Below are 13,425 nucleotides of genomic sequence, written 5' to 3'. Positions count from 1 at the left end.
AAAGGCGCCGCTTATATAGACAAGCTCCCCGGGTCCGTTTTCCATCCTCGTCGGGGGCTTTGCTTTGCGTGACAACCCCCGTGTTGGCTTGAGTAACTTCTCCACCCTGTTCACCCGCTGCCTGAGAGAGTATTGATCTCTCTCTCTGTACGCGCACGGTATTGACAACTTGTTCACTAAGACACTGCTCAGACCTGTGGGTGTAAAACATTCAGCTGGAGGTGGTGGGGGGGGAGGGCGGAGGAAAGTACCAGAGACACACGAAAAGCTCACACGTACTTTTGTTTTGACACGATTATTCTTTTTTTCCTATTGGGTTTTTTTTTTTTTTCTTTTTCATTTTCCTTCTGGAAGTTGAATTAAGGCAAAAGATAAAGGGTGCACACCTGCTTGCAAGCACAGAGGCGGCGGCGGCGTCTTTAAACTGCTGGAGCTGTGCAAATGGGTCCTCAGAGAACGTCCCCGTTCCTTTTTTGTCGCCTTTAGAGTGTAAAGTTTTCCAACAGCTGGTAGATAATAATAAAAAAAGAAAAAAGTGAGCGCGCTGAGCGGAGCCGAATGATTTCCAGAGGTCTCGTGGAGGTGGGGGGAAATATATATATATATATATATATATATATATACATATATATATATATATATATATATACATACATATATATATATATATATATATATATACATACATATATATATATATATATATATATTTATATATAAACGTTAAGTTATGACAGCGGTTAGAGCTGTGATGAGTGACCTAATTCATTTTTAAGATGCTTTGCTGTTCCTCACCGTGTCACCCCCATCAGCCGACACTCAGGGCCCAGGAAGCTGGAAACACGGAGGTGGTTTCAAATACGGGTTAGCGTCAGCAAATTTTCAGAAGTGGCTGTTCCACCCGGGTGGATTTTTTTTTTTTTTTTTAGCGTGAGACAATTACATTTAAAAAAAGAAAAAGAAAAAGAAAAAGTACTTAACTATAAATAGAAATGTAGCACCCTGTAAAAAACGGACACTGGTTTGGACTTTGGTAGGTCCAACGAAAGAAATAAAAAAAAAATCCACAGATTTACAGCTTTGGTCAGCTTTCAGCAGTGTTCAACATGGACAGCCCTTCCAAGGTCCAGCGTGTACAACTTGGCCACCAAATTATCATTCATGTACTGTTTGGAGCTTTATAGAATGCTCACAAATACAGTAATAAAAGCGTATACTCGCAGAACAGTAACATTCATGTGGTTCCTACGCATAGAAAGGATTTTCATTCATGTATAATAATGTAAGTAGATGAATAAGGGTCTTGCGTTTCGTATTTAGGGTGAACGCTTGCGTCCTCAAATCAACCAACGAAGAAGAAGGTGGACGAGGTATCCAGGTTTGTGCGCGCAGGTACCACCGTAGTTCACTGGCGAGCTCGGGGAGAGGGAGGGTGAGCGCTACGATCGAAAAAGGTAAAAGGATGTCGCCGTCTCTTCTTCTTCAAAATCTCCAAATATTACACACTTGACCTTTGAATACCCTCATGTGTCCGGGTAACTGGGAGCGTAAAGTCCGAGCAACCAAACCAAATGAAGTCCTGATAATCTGTGCGGCAATGCCGAGACTGTCTCCACCTGCACAGGTGCTTCAAGCTCTTATTCCCACACTGAGCAGGAGGCGCGGGAGCGCACCGTCCAAACGTGTTCCGGATGGATGCGTCGGGAGCGAAACAGCGAGTGGAAGTGGAAATTGACTTGGGAAGCAGATGTTCTGGTGCAGCCAACATCGTATTGAATTTGTTGCTGCATTCAATCCCGGTTCCCTCCTCCAAAAAAAATCTGCACCGGAGCAGATGGAACCTTTTTCAGTATTCATGCCCTTTTGCTATTCAGCCTCTCGGCCATTCTCCCCCCCACCACCACCACCACCCCCACCCCGTCTCCCGACGAGTCGCGCGCGCACTCTCCTCTTTTCAAGTCTCTTTGTTCTCTTCTGAAAAAAAAAAGAAAGGAGAAGAAGAAGAAGAAGAAGCAGCGCTTGTCTTCCATTGGAACCGCTGCCACCCGTTGCCGCACCTTTTGATGTGCGCCAGCCAGAGAGAGATGGCAGCGCAGTCCTCACCTGTCAGCTTCCGCGGCTCCCCGAAGGTTGACTTTGAGCCACCGTCTGTAAAATTGGGATTGATTGCGACGAGGGGAGCCGCGCCGTTTGGCGAGCGGGGGCGCGCGCTTCAGAAGAGAGGCTGAGAGGGAGAGAGAGAGAGAGAGAGAGAGGGAAAAAAAACAAAAAAAAAACAACAACCCCGCGTTTGTGCTGAAGATGGACCGTTTGTCTTGGCAGCGTCAGGCAGTTTGATGCGGCCGCGACAGCCGCGCACGTTTTGCGTCGGTTTTTTTGGGTTTTTTTTTTTTTAAGGCGCCGCGTCAGGTGAGATGGGGGGGGGGGGGGCGCCTAATGTCTCAGTTCAAGGGGGAGGACTTTGCTGGCTGTTCCCGCGGCACGTCTGAATCCTAAACTGAAGCTGTTCCAGAATGATAAACACCACCCCCACCCCACCCCACCCCCAAAACCACACCAACCACCAACCAACCCCCCACCCCCCCCCCGGTTTCTTGTGGGAGCTCTGGACCAGCACGCCTCTCCAGCTGTGACTCTCTCAGATCTGGGCTCAGCTGCCTGCTGCGTTTTCGGCAACATGGTGGCTGCATACCAATTGTCAAAGTTCACGCTGGAACTGTCAAAAAAAAAAAAAAAAAAGAGAGAGAAACTTTATGCACGCCAAAAAAAAAAGAAAGAAAGAAAAGGGGGGGGGGAATCAAAAGCGTTTTTTTTTTTTTTTGCGCTTTCAGCCATGTAGGCTTGCAGGAACAAAGATCAGGGGGTTTGGTGTTGAATGGCCTGTTGGAAGCACCAGTTTGACATTAGAATTTCTCTTTGCAGTCCCCAGTGGAGCATCCTGGCATTAATAATTATCCATTAATGCTCCTTTGGTCTCCAGGAAATGGCATATTTAGCCCCCTGTTTAGCGAAGCGCTGGGCTTTGGTGTCTTCCGAGGCCGACGCATTGACGGAGCGTTCATATTTTTGGAAGGAGATAAAAGCAAGGCTCAGAGTCTCAGAACATGCAGGGAACACTGGGCTAGGAAGGTCATGGTAAGGAATTGGTGACATCACAAAGGGCTGCTTTCCAGCGCTTTAGCGTACAGCAAGTAGACTTTTCCCCTTTCTGAACTGGTCACGTGACGCCCGTACGTCATGTCCGGTGATGTGTAAATGCGAAAAAAAAAAAAAAAAGTTTCCATTACATTTTTTTTTATTGCGATATTTAGGTTTTGCGCGATTCTAGGCGGTAATGGAAACGCAGCTACTGACAGGAAATTGTTTTAGTTATTGTTTAGAAACAACAGCGAAGTACATTGTAAATACATTTTACGTTGTCTATTATTCTGGTTTTGAATAAAGGATTTCTAAACAAACGACAGATTCTTGTAAGAAAACATACATGCATAGTTTCATTATGAAGCCCAAGCAACTACAATGCGTCAGTTTGTTTCATATGTATATACAGTATATATATGTATGTATATGTATATATATATATATATATATATATATATATATATATATATATATATATATATATATATATATATATATATACATATGTATAAGTTGCTGTCTGACCTTCTGGCCGTCGTGCGCAGACATTCTCACTACCCGCTACATGTAAACACACCGACGCTGCCACCCCTCCACGCACAAACGCGAGTGTGGGAAAACATCAGTCAAGCATATTTTGCATCATGTGGGGCCTTCAAGTTTTAGTGCCCCTCCCGCCCCCTCGCGCGCAGAGAGACAGGAAAATACCGCTCTACCAGCAGCTGATCCACAGGCAGCCTCTAAAACCGTAATTGATTAGGGTTGAGAATTTTTTTCTTTCTCTCTCTCTCCCTCTCTGCTGGCTATGGAATCTCAAATAAAGTCTCTTTATCTGCAGCGATAAAATGTGTGGAGGGGGGCGGGGGGTGTGGGGGGTGCGCGCGCTAGAGGAGACCATTAAAGCAAGAGGAAAAAGCAGAGGAGAGCCCCCCTACGGATGCTACTGTCAGCTGTGGGAACCCAGATGAAAGTGGTGCAGCCAGATAGCGGCGCTCTTTGATCGCGCCTTTGTGCGATAAACATCGCGCTATGCCAGCCAGCCAGGCAGCCAGGCAGTCAGCCAGGCAGGCAGCCAGCTAGGCAGCCAGGCACACCGTGCCAGCTCGGCTGTGAAGGTGAAGGGCTTTGAGCGGGCTTCCAGCTCGGCTCTGCTCTCAGGACCGGCAGCAGTCGCTCGCCCAAACACACGCACACACACACACACACACACACTGTGGAAGAGCACTCTCTTCCTCGTGTCTATTCTCATTTTCTCTCCCTCACTCGGCACCACCACTTGAGGATTTCTCCTCCTTCTTCTCCTTGTTTTTTTTTTTTTTTTACTTGTTAAAAATGCAGCTCGGGTACCGGAGGCGGCAGCCGCCGCCGCCACCACCACCGCTCCTCCTGCTGTGGAGCGGGAGTCCTATTTGAACTAATAATCATCAAGTTTTCAAAATTAAAAAGTGCGAGGGGAGAGAGCGCGGGCGAGCAGACGGGCGGGAGGCGCGCGGGGGGTGGGTGGGTGGGTGGGGGCGGACGGGCGGGAGGCGTGCGCAAGGGTTCTCCTCCTTGGCCGCGGCCTCACCAATAATTCACGGCTGCCAAAGCCGTGAAAAGGTGCAGCTTTCCGCGGTGTTAGGAGCACCGGGGGCGTGCGTGAGCCCACGGCGGCTCCACAAATCCGCAACCTTTTTTTTTTTTTTCCCATATATACATATATATATATATATATATATATATATATATATATATGTATTGAGCTTCTTTCTTTTTCATTTTTCAACACAAATCTGTTCAGGCTACATGTGTGTGTGTGTGTGTGTGTGTGTGTATATATAGACGTTACACATACATACAGTATCTGTATATATGTATGCATTTCTTCTCCCACAATGCAGGGCAGTGCAGCTTTTTTTTCTCTCTCTTTCAAAGCCACCGAATGGAAGAGAGAGCAGGAATTCTCCTCCACATGCGGACGGATACTCCGAGGGGGGGTGGTTGGGGGGGGGGAATGAAACACCGCGCGTGTGTGGGAAGAAGCGCTTTAACGGTAGGGTTTTTGAAATTAATGATCTCACCATGTGCTGCTGCGCTCGAGAGTCATCAGTAAGTCGGGGGCGGGGGGAGGGCTGTGGGGTGTGCGTGTGGTGGGGAGGTGAGGGTGGTGGTGTGTGTGTGTGTGTGGGGTGGTGGTGGGGGGGTTCAACCAAAAAAAGAAGAAGAAATAGTGCAGACAAAAGCAGTTGTAGGCCTCATATGGCGAGAAGCGCTGGGACGTCGGCGACGGAGAAAAGTTTCGCTGAGGAGAAGAAGAATAAAATTATAAAAAAAATAAAAAAAGACACACGTCTCTTTAGCGCAGGAAACGTCTCCAACGGCGTTGGATGTTCCTCGCCGGTCCTTTCCTTTCCTTGAGCCGCATGACGCGCCAATCAGCCGGGGCGCACCACATTAAAGTGTGTACGTGTGTGTGGGCGGGTGGGGGTGTGGGTGTGTGTGTGTGTGTGTGTGGGGGGGGGGGGGGTGGTGGGGGGGGTTGACACATGGCAGCTGCCAAGCGTGCCTCCCCTCCCCCCCCCTTTAAACGTCTCTTTAAGTCGTGCATATTTCACGCAGACGGCCGGTTGTCGAGCCCGTGGCCGCGGCGGCGGTGGCGCTGCAATAAATGAGTCTCTGAGGGATGAACGTTCAACTCTCGCTGGAGATGGGTGGGAAATAGGTGGGGGGGGGGGGTGGGATCCTTGAGAGGTCCCTCGAAAATCTGCCATCACATCCGGCAGTCGACGGGAAAAAAAATCTCTTTTCTGAAAGTGGTTGCTGAGACGTTGAGAAAATCCTCCAACAGTCGGAATATTTTTTTGATATTTTTTTGCCTTCTCTTACTTCTGCAAAGTAATTTTCCCTTTTTTCATGTTGCGGAAATGCTCAATTCAGACCATCCCCCCCCCCCTCTGTTTTATTCTGATGTAAGGGTGGCAGTGCAGATGTGGCTGGAATATATCTTTTCTTTTTTTTTTCTTTTTTTTAAATCATTTTTCAGACATCAGATGTGTCAGCAGCACATGCTCGAATAGAAGCACCGGCACGTCCAGCGTGACAAAACAATGAGCTTGAGCCCTGGCAAAGGCGACGTCATCAATAAGGAAGCGACGGCGGGAACACTTTCGCAGCCAACTGTGAAATCTAAATTCATTTTCGTCGTGTTGGGTTTTTTTTAAATTTATTTATTTATTTTTTTTTTTTAAACCATCAGCCCGCGCGACGCGTTTTGCCAAAGTGCAACCCCATTCACGAATGCCGACCGCGGCGTTTCCTTCGTCTCCATTTCTCTCGTTTCGGGGAAGAAAAAAAAAACACGCGAGAATCGCGAATTTCTTCGTTTTCCGACTCTTCCAAACGCAAATCCGCGCAATTTCAAACCCTTCCGCCGTGCTCAGTCCCGGCTTCGAGGGAATCCCCGCTTGCCGAGCCAACGCTTAAGCGCCCGCACCCCCCACTCCCCCCCCTTCTGAATCCCGCCGCCTTTTACAATCAATTCCCCCCGGCTAAGACAACAGCGAGACACTGAGTGAGATATCAGCGAGCGTGTCAACGTGCGAAGGAGGTTGTCAGGGAGCCGCCGAGCGTATCCAACGTTGTCACCGCCGCCGCCTGACAAGAGGTGAGCTCCGGCTCCTCTCCCGCATCAGCTTTGGATCACTACTCTCAATCAAATGCAGGGGAGGAGGAGGAGGAAGAGGAGGAGGAGGAGGAGGAGGATGGGGGGGCATAATGTGTCAGCGCCTGTCTCCCTCTTCACCTTTTGATGCCCGCGTCGGGGGCCTAACCGGGGCAGCCCCGCCTCGCCCCCGTCGCTAAACCTGCCCACGGGCCCAGACACAAAGGGGAGGAAACGCGTGGAAAGGCAGACAAACAGACAGACAGACAGACGAACGGGCGAGGACGGGTTTGGGAAGTCGCAGACGAGCTGACAAACAAGAAGGGGGGGGCGGGGCTGGAGGTGGAGGGAGGTGCGGGGTGAACAGACAGCAGGGGAAGAAGAGCAGCAGAAGAGGAAGATTTAAAAAAATAAATAAATAAATGTGTTTACAACCACGCTTTATTTACAAAAAAAATGATGTACACTTTTCACAAAGACGTAAATGTACGGAAAAATAAATACTGTACTTTCCGGACTATAAGTTGTATTTTTTTCCCTAGCTTGGCTCGTCATGCGACTTATATATTACATTTTTTTTTACGGTAATTTCACATGTCGGTAATTTCACAGGCGGAAAGAGATTTTTTGGCCCCGGTAACAGTAGGTAGAACGACGACGATAGAAAACTTGTTTTATCAAAACACTGGATGAAGTAAGTTGGCTGTTAAGTAATTATCTAAAGTAAAGTCATTTAGCATTAATAATATGTTCTGTTCATTCGTGGCTGTTAAAACGGCCAGTTAGTGTGGACTCAAACATCAAAACACAACATTATATGGTTTATTTAAAGAATCGTTGCATTATTATTATATTATTATTATTATTATTATTATTATTATTATAACAATAACTCACCTTTCCATATTAAATGTCGGTTCTTGGATCTCGGATTTTGTAAAATAAATTTCCCAAAAAGTGCGACTTATATGTTTTTTGGTTCTTGGTGAAGCGTTTTTCGACGGGTGCGACTGGTCCGAAAAACACGGTAAATGAAAAAGAAGAACGACGAAATAACTCCGGCCTACACGAAACGCTATCAGCGCACGATAAGACTCCACTTTTCATTAAACGCCCCCCCCGCCCCCGCGGACTCGCTAAACGTATTTGCAAATAATGGCAGTCAAATTTAACGACATTATGAGCCATTAAAAAAGGCCGGGGCCGGCGGTGGGGGGAGCGGGAAGGGAAAAAAAAGAAAAGAAAAAAAAGGAGCGGGTGATCTGATCATCTCCGTGTTTCACATCGATCGCCCAAATCTGATATCTTGTTTCATATCTCACCCCCCCCCACCCCCCCACTGATCTAATGCAGCAACAGCTGTGGAAACTGGAGCCGTTGTGCATTGTTAACTGTGTTTATTGTGGTCGTGTAATTACAAAACTGCATAATGCACAATCTGATTTATTGGATTAAGGGGGGGGGTGGGACTCAGCAAATGGGAAGACGGCTCGCCGCTGTCAACAGCGCCATCTAGTGCGCCCTGGGGTTGGCGTCGGGCCGTCCGGTTGGAGAAATGAGACGGGAAGACGTTCGTTAACTGCTGAATTGAACTTTATTGGGACGGACGGGACAATCTGTCTCATTCATAAAGAGGGGGGACTTCATCATGGTAGATAAATTAAGGTTAATTTTTTGTTTTTGTTTTTTTTCAAAAAAGAACACATAACGGAGGCAACAGGCAGAGCGTGGCGGTCGTGCGAGGACACCTTGAATGCCGGGAGGACGAGGGGGGTGAGGAGGAGGAGGAGGAGGACGAAGGACGTGGAACACGAGCTGAGCGAAGAGAGGAAAATATCACCGCCGTGCTGTTTTTCCAAGCCAGTCCCGAGTCTGAAAATAACCCCGGAGCCGAGTTGGACCGGGCCAGGACCTCCGTAAGCTGCTTCCACTTCCCCACCTCCCACCGTGGTGGCGTCATATCAAGGAAAATATTAGCAAAAGAGAACGAAGTCGCCCTACTGGTTGTGTAAATGAGATCAAGACGGATCAAGTGGGGAGGGAGGGAAGCTCTAAATTCGAGGGCCTTACGGACGGCGGGGGAAAAAAAATGTGTCAAGCGAGCCGAGGCTCAGATGTGCCCCTCCCCCCCCCCGACCCCCACAATGAGCCAGGGCCAAAAAACTTTTGGATGCGATTTCCCCTCTTAAGCCCCGCAATGTAGGTAAAGGCATTAGAGCTCATCAGGCCTCTTAGCCCTGCCGCTCGTGGGATTTGATGTGCATTACTGACAGTGAGAAATGGCCCGCGTGAAATACAATATCTCACTTTCTATCGCCGCGAGATGGGGGGGGGGGGGGGGGTTGGGGGGGGGGGGGGGGGGGGGGATATTGGCTCGCAACAAGGACTACGAAGAAAAGCGCAAATCGCACCAGCGAGATCTAACGTCTGGGTTGCCGGGCGGAGGGGGAGGGAGGGGGGGAGGGATGGGGGTGGAGCCAAGAGGCTATACTGGAACTGTAGGAATGCAGCCTTACTCGCCACTCAAAGACATAAAGCCAAGTTACGTGTTTCCAGCGGAGCTCCACCGACCGCCTCCACAGAATACAGAGCGGCCGATATTGGGCCTCGTTCAGACTGCCAGCCAAAATCCGTTTTTTTAGCCAATCCAGATTGAAACCGGATTGCTGCTTTGCAGTCTGAACAGTCCCAAATCACACAAAGTCCGATTTTCGGATTGAAACCACCTTCGGGCGGTAGCTTCAAATGGCATTTGGACGGACGCGTCTCAGTGTGAACATGCTCCAAACACACCGATGGGTTTTTACCGTCCAGTGACGTCACTCTGCGCGACGCAAGACCCAATGCGCCAGGCCAGAGGGCGCCATTCCAGGTGCGGAGCTGTAACGTAATGGAGGAGACAGAAGCGGTAGAAAACAGCAGTCCCTGGACAGAGGAGGGAACTCATTGCCTCATCAGTCTGTGGGGAGAGAGCTCCATTCAAGCTAAGCTCCAGGGCATGGATCGCAACGAGTGGAGTGCCCTAACAAAAAATCGGATTCGACAAGGATTGGAATCACATTTGCCTGCAGTCTGAACGCAGCCTTAGAGAGATGGGAAATCTAGACGTCGCGAAATCTGGGACGACGTCGCGCGCCGCGCAGCGCCACGCCACGCCACGCAATCTGTTGTTTGATTCGGAACGTGCAGCCGACACGAACGTGAGACAAATTTTGTGGCTGTGATTCACTCGTGAATAAATTCAAAAGCCGACGTGCCGATGCTGCTGCCAACGACGAAACTGCTAACTAAACCAAGGTTGTCCTCAAAGAAAAGAATGAAGTGAAAACAGGCAGACTTCACGAGGAAAAAACAGACGAGGCTAGCGGGACAAAAAAAAAAAAAAAAAAAACATGATGAAAAGTGTGGAAAATATGAAACAACAGACCTGATTCCACCAAGACAAGAAGCAATGATGAAACCGTGACCCGACAAAGACAAAGGGAGACGAGGACTATTGACACAAGTGGATAGGGGAACACAGGTGACACTCAAGGGCAGGACAGACAACGAGACACACGTGACAAAATCAAAGGGCGACAAAAAAAAAAGCACCGAAAAATACAAGGAGACGAGACTATCAAATATAAACAGGAAGGACAAATCTCCCCCAGACCAGGTTAGCGTTAGCTCTATTTTACAGCGTAAACTTGTTTTCATTTTACGAATAATGAGGCAAACTTTTTCATCAGCCAAACTTGCTTGTTTTTAGAGTTCTTGGAATAAATTTTTATTTTTTTATTCAATTTCCTGTGGCTGTATGCAAAAAAAAAAAAAAAAAAAAAGCCTGAAAAATACTTGCAAGTGCAAAACAGAGCGGACGCTCTGGCAGGAAATGACTGTTTTCAAGGATTGCTATGCGTTAAACTGAGTTAATGCGAATAAGACCATTTGTACTCCACTCCCCGCTCACTCTGAGAATTGATAAGGAATCGGACCGATAACGCGATATCGATAATGGAATTGGAATCTGTAAATTTCTCACCGACCTCCACCCCTAGCCGAGACATACACACACAAAATAAGTGTATATCTGTGCTGCCAAAACAGTAATGCAAAGCGGAGCAAATGACTTCCAATCCAGTCAATCCTCCACAGCATTTCTACACCGAGAGCAGCGGCTCGACTCCGGGGGGGGGGCACATTTGAATGGAAGGCAAATTTAAATGGAAATACAGGAGTCTGTCGTTACGCAACTTTTGTTTGTTTTCCCGCGGTAACAAGTGTATCCAAATCAATGTTGTCAATCTTTGCATTTTCGCACAACGGCTCTCCGCCGCGTCCGAGGTTCGCGCTGGGTGTATTTTCCAATACAGCCGTCGCTCCAGTTTTAAAAGACGGGCACCGTGTGGTGAAATGAATTCTGCAGAAGAAAAAAAAAAAATAGAGCTCGTCAGTGCCTGATGCAGTAAGGAAGAAAAAAAAAAAAAAAAGGGAAAAAAGAAACAAATTATCAATGAAGCCAACAGCCAAATGACCATAAAATCAGCTGTTCTTGTCACTTTATTCACAATCTCTTGACGCGAGTCAGCACTCCGGAATGCCAGCAGTGGACTCAAGCCGTCGGTCGCCGCTTGGCAGCTGCCACAGGTGCGGCGCGTGGAAAAACTTTTGGAAGAAGCAGACGGGTCCGATATTTCCAGCCGTCGCGCTCATTTTCACTTCCTGCAAGTGTGACTTTCGGCAGCCCGTCCAAAAAAAAAAATATAGGGGTGAAGATGACACGAGCGGTTCACTGAAGTGGCACTGGAGCTTCCTTTGACACGTACACGGTGACACAAAAGGGGAAAGGGAAAAAAAAAGAGAAGAAAAAGTAAATAGGCTTTTCACTTTTAAGGAAGCTCCTCGGAGGATTACGGCCGAACACCTAAACCGTCCGAAGATCACTCGGCTTTCAGATGTTCTTCTTTTCGTCTTCTTTTTTCGTCCTCCCACAAAGAGGAAATCTTCAGGTTTCGGGAAAAAAGTTAGCGGTCAGCGGCTGAGTCATCACTCACCGGATTCTATTAAAAGCCTATCGGTTCGCCAACTTTTTTGGGCCAGAGCAGGGCGGCAAGAGTGAACAAAAAGACGCATTCTGAATAAAACCCATTCAAGTCTCTTGTTCGACACGCAGAAAGGTGAAATAAAAAAAAAGTAAATCCGTAATAGGCTTTTTTTTTTTTTCCTCCCCCTCGCCATTTAACGCCATACCCTTGGCTTATCTGCGCCATTTGCCCGTGACATAATTGAGCTTTTCAAAGTAAGAGGATGGATTTGCATTAATAAATCGGGCCTTCACTGGCCGAGCGGCTCGCTGGACGACGTCGACGCAGCACGAAGGAAAGCAGATGCTTCTTTTGACCGAATTTTGAACTGCGGGGGACGCGCGCCGCCTCCGATACCAACACAGGGCGGAGAGACGCTGTGGGTTGTCGTGTGTGTGTGTGTGTGTGTGTGTGTTGTAGTACGACAACCCCGGCGAGCGCACTTCCTTCCTCTGAGCAACAAGCTTCCTATGGGGACTTCCTGCTCTAAATGCTGTTTGCTTTAGTGCTCTCTGGCAGCCACTTCCTCTTCCTCCCGCTGTGTTCCTGTGTGTGTGTGTGAGATGTGTGTGTGTGAGATGTGTGTGTGTGTGTCTCTGATGTCCAGAAGCATCGGCTGCCTGCACGTTGGGCTGCGCTACCGCGTGCAGGCCCAGGCATGTGTGTCGCCGGGCAGATGTTCATCCGGTCTTCTGACATCAGTGACCTTATTAGCTACACTTGTTTCCCCTCCATGTGAAATGTCTTAAATGAGGGGGCGGGAAGCTACCAGCTGCGATTTTTTTTTCTTTCTTGCAGCCTAATAAAAATGTGTAGTAAATGTCAATGTATAGCTCAAAATACGTCCTGTGTGGAGTTGCCAAGCGTCCCTTAAAATACAGAATCGTCCCGTATTCGACCATGAAATGGTGCGACCGGTTTCGGGGTTTGTCCCGTACTTCCGAGTTGTCCTGAACGTCACTTTATTTTTCGACGCAAACTCACTTTCGTTTCCGAAAGAGTTTGTGTTCAAAATCATAATCTGCTTAGCGGCAAGCAATACCATTGCGCAACCCATTCACGCTTGTTCTTTTCAGCTTTGTTCATTCAATTCCCCTGTAAAAGCCATCGATCTTGCAACTTTCTTGGTTATTGTGTGAAAATATGTTAAATGAAAATATTTCTATACAATTTCAACATCTTATTTCCAGTGACTTTTGGGAACAAAGTAGCTCAAACTATGTGAACCATATACTTTTCTTTGAAACCCTATTTTAAGTTATGACTTTACCACTGCTGGCGAGCCACTGGCCTTTGATGGTCATGACCCTGGGCACTGCGGGAGGCGTCCTTTAGTTTTTTCTGAATGAAAGTTGGCAACACGAGCCCTGCCTTAAATATGTACGTGGTAAGGTACAAAAGCCGTGGATACTCAGCGTATCACAATCGGTCATGGGTCGCACGTGCCAACGCTCGGATACGAAACACAACGCCCAAAAGGTTACTCGTTCTTGGACACGGTCCAAACACTCGGGCGATCTTGAAGGTGATTTGGCGACGCCCCTTGCAGTCGTGCATATCAGAGTTCCATCATTGGCT

The 13,425-nt window shown here is 47.9% G+C and overlaps 1 protein-coding gene across 1 annotated transcript in view; it reads right to left on the bottom strand.

The window, feature by feature from the left end:
* LOC142880890 (Krueppel-like factor 6) overlaps positions 1 to 10,432 on the bottom strand; it is a 114,916-nt gene extending 104,484 nt beyond the window's left edge. The window contains exon 1 of the mRNA XM_076014869.1: positions 10,422 to 10,432. The gene's annotated coding sequence lies outside the window, so the exon portion shown is untranslated. The remainder of the gene's footprint in view (positions 1 to 10,421) is intronic.
* Between the last annotated feature and the right edge of the window lie 2,993 nt (positions 10,433 to 13,425).

This window comes from Nelusetta ayraudi, unplaced genomic scaffold, assembly GCF_046127955.1.
Source record: "Nelusetta ayraudi isolate G7.1 ecotype Tasmania unplaced genomic scaffold, CSIRO-AGI_Nayr_v1 ptg000174l, whole genome shotgun sequence".
In the NCBI taxonomy this organism is placed as follows: domain Eukaryota; kingdom Metazoa; phylum Chordata; class Actinopteri; order Tetraodontiformes; family Monacanthidae; genus Nelusetta; species Nelusetta ayraudi.
Note: the sequence above shows the minus strand (reverse complement) of the source record. Positions and strands in the feature narration are given on the sequence as shown.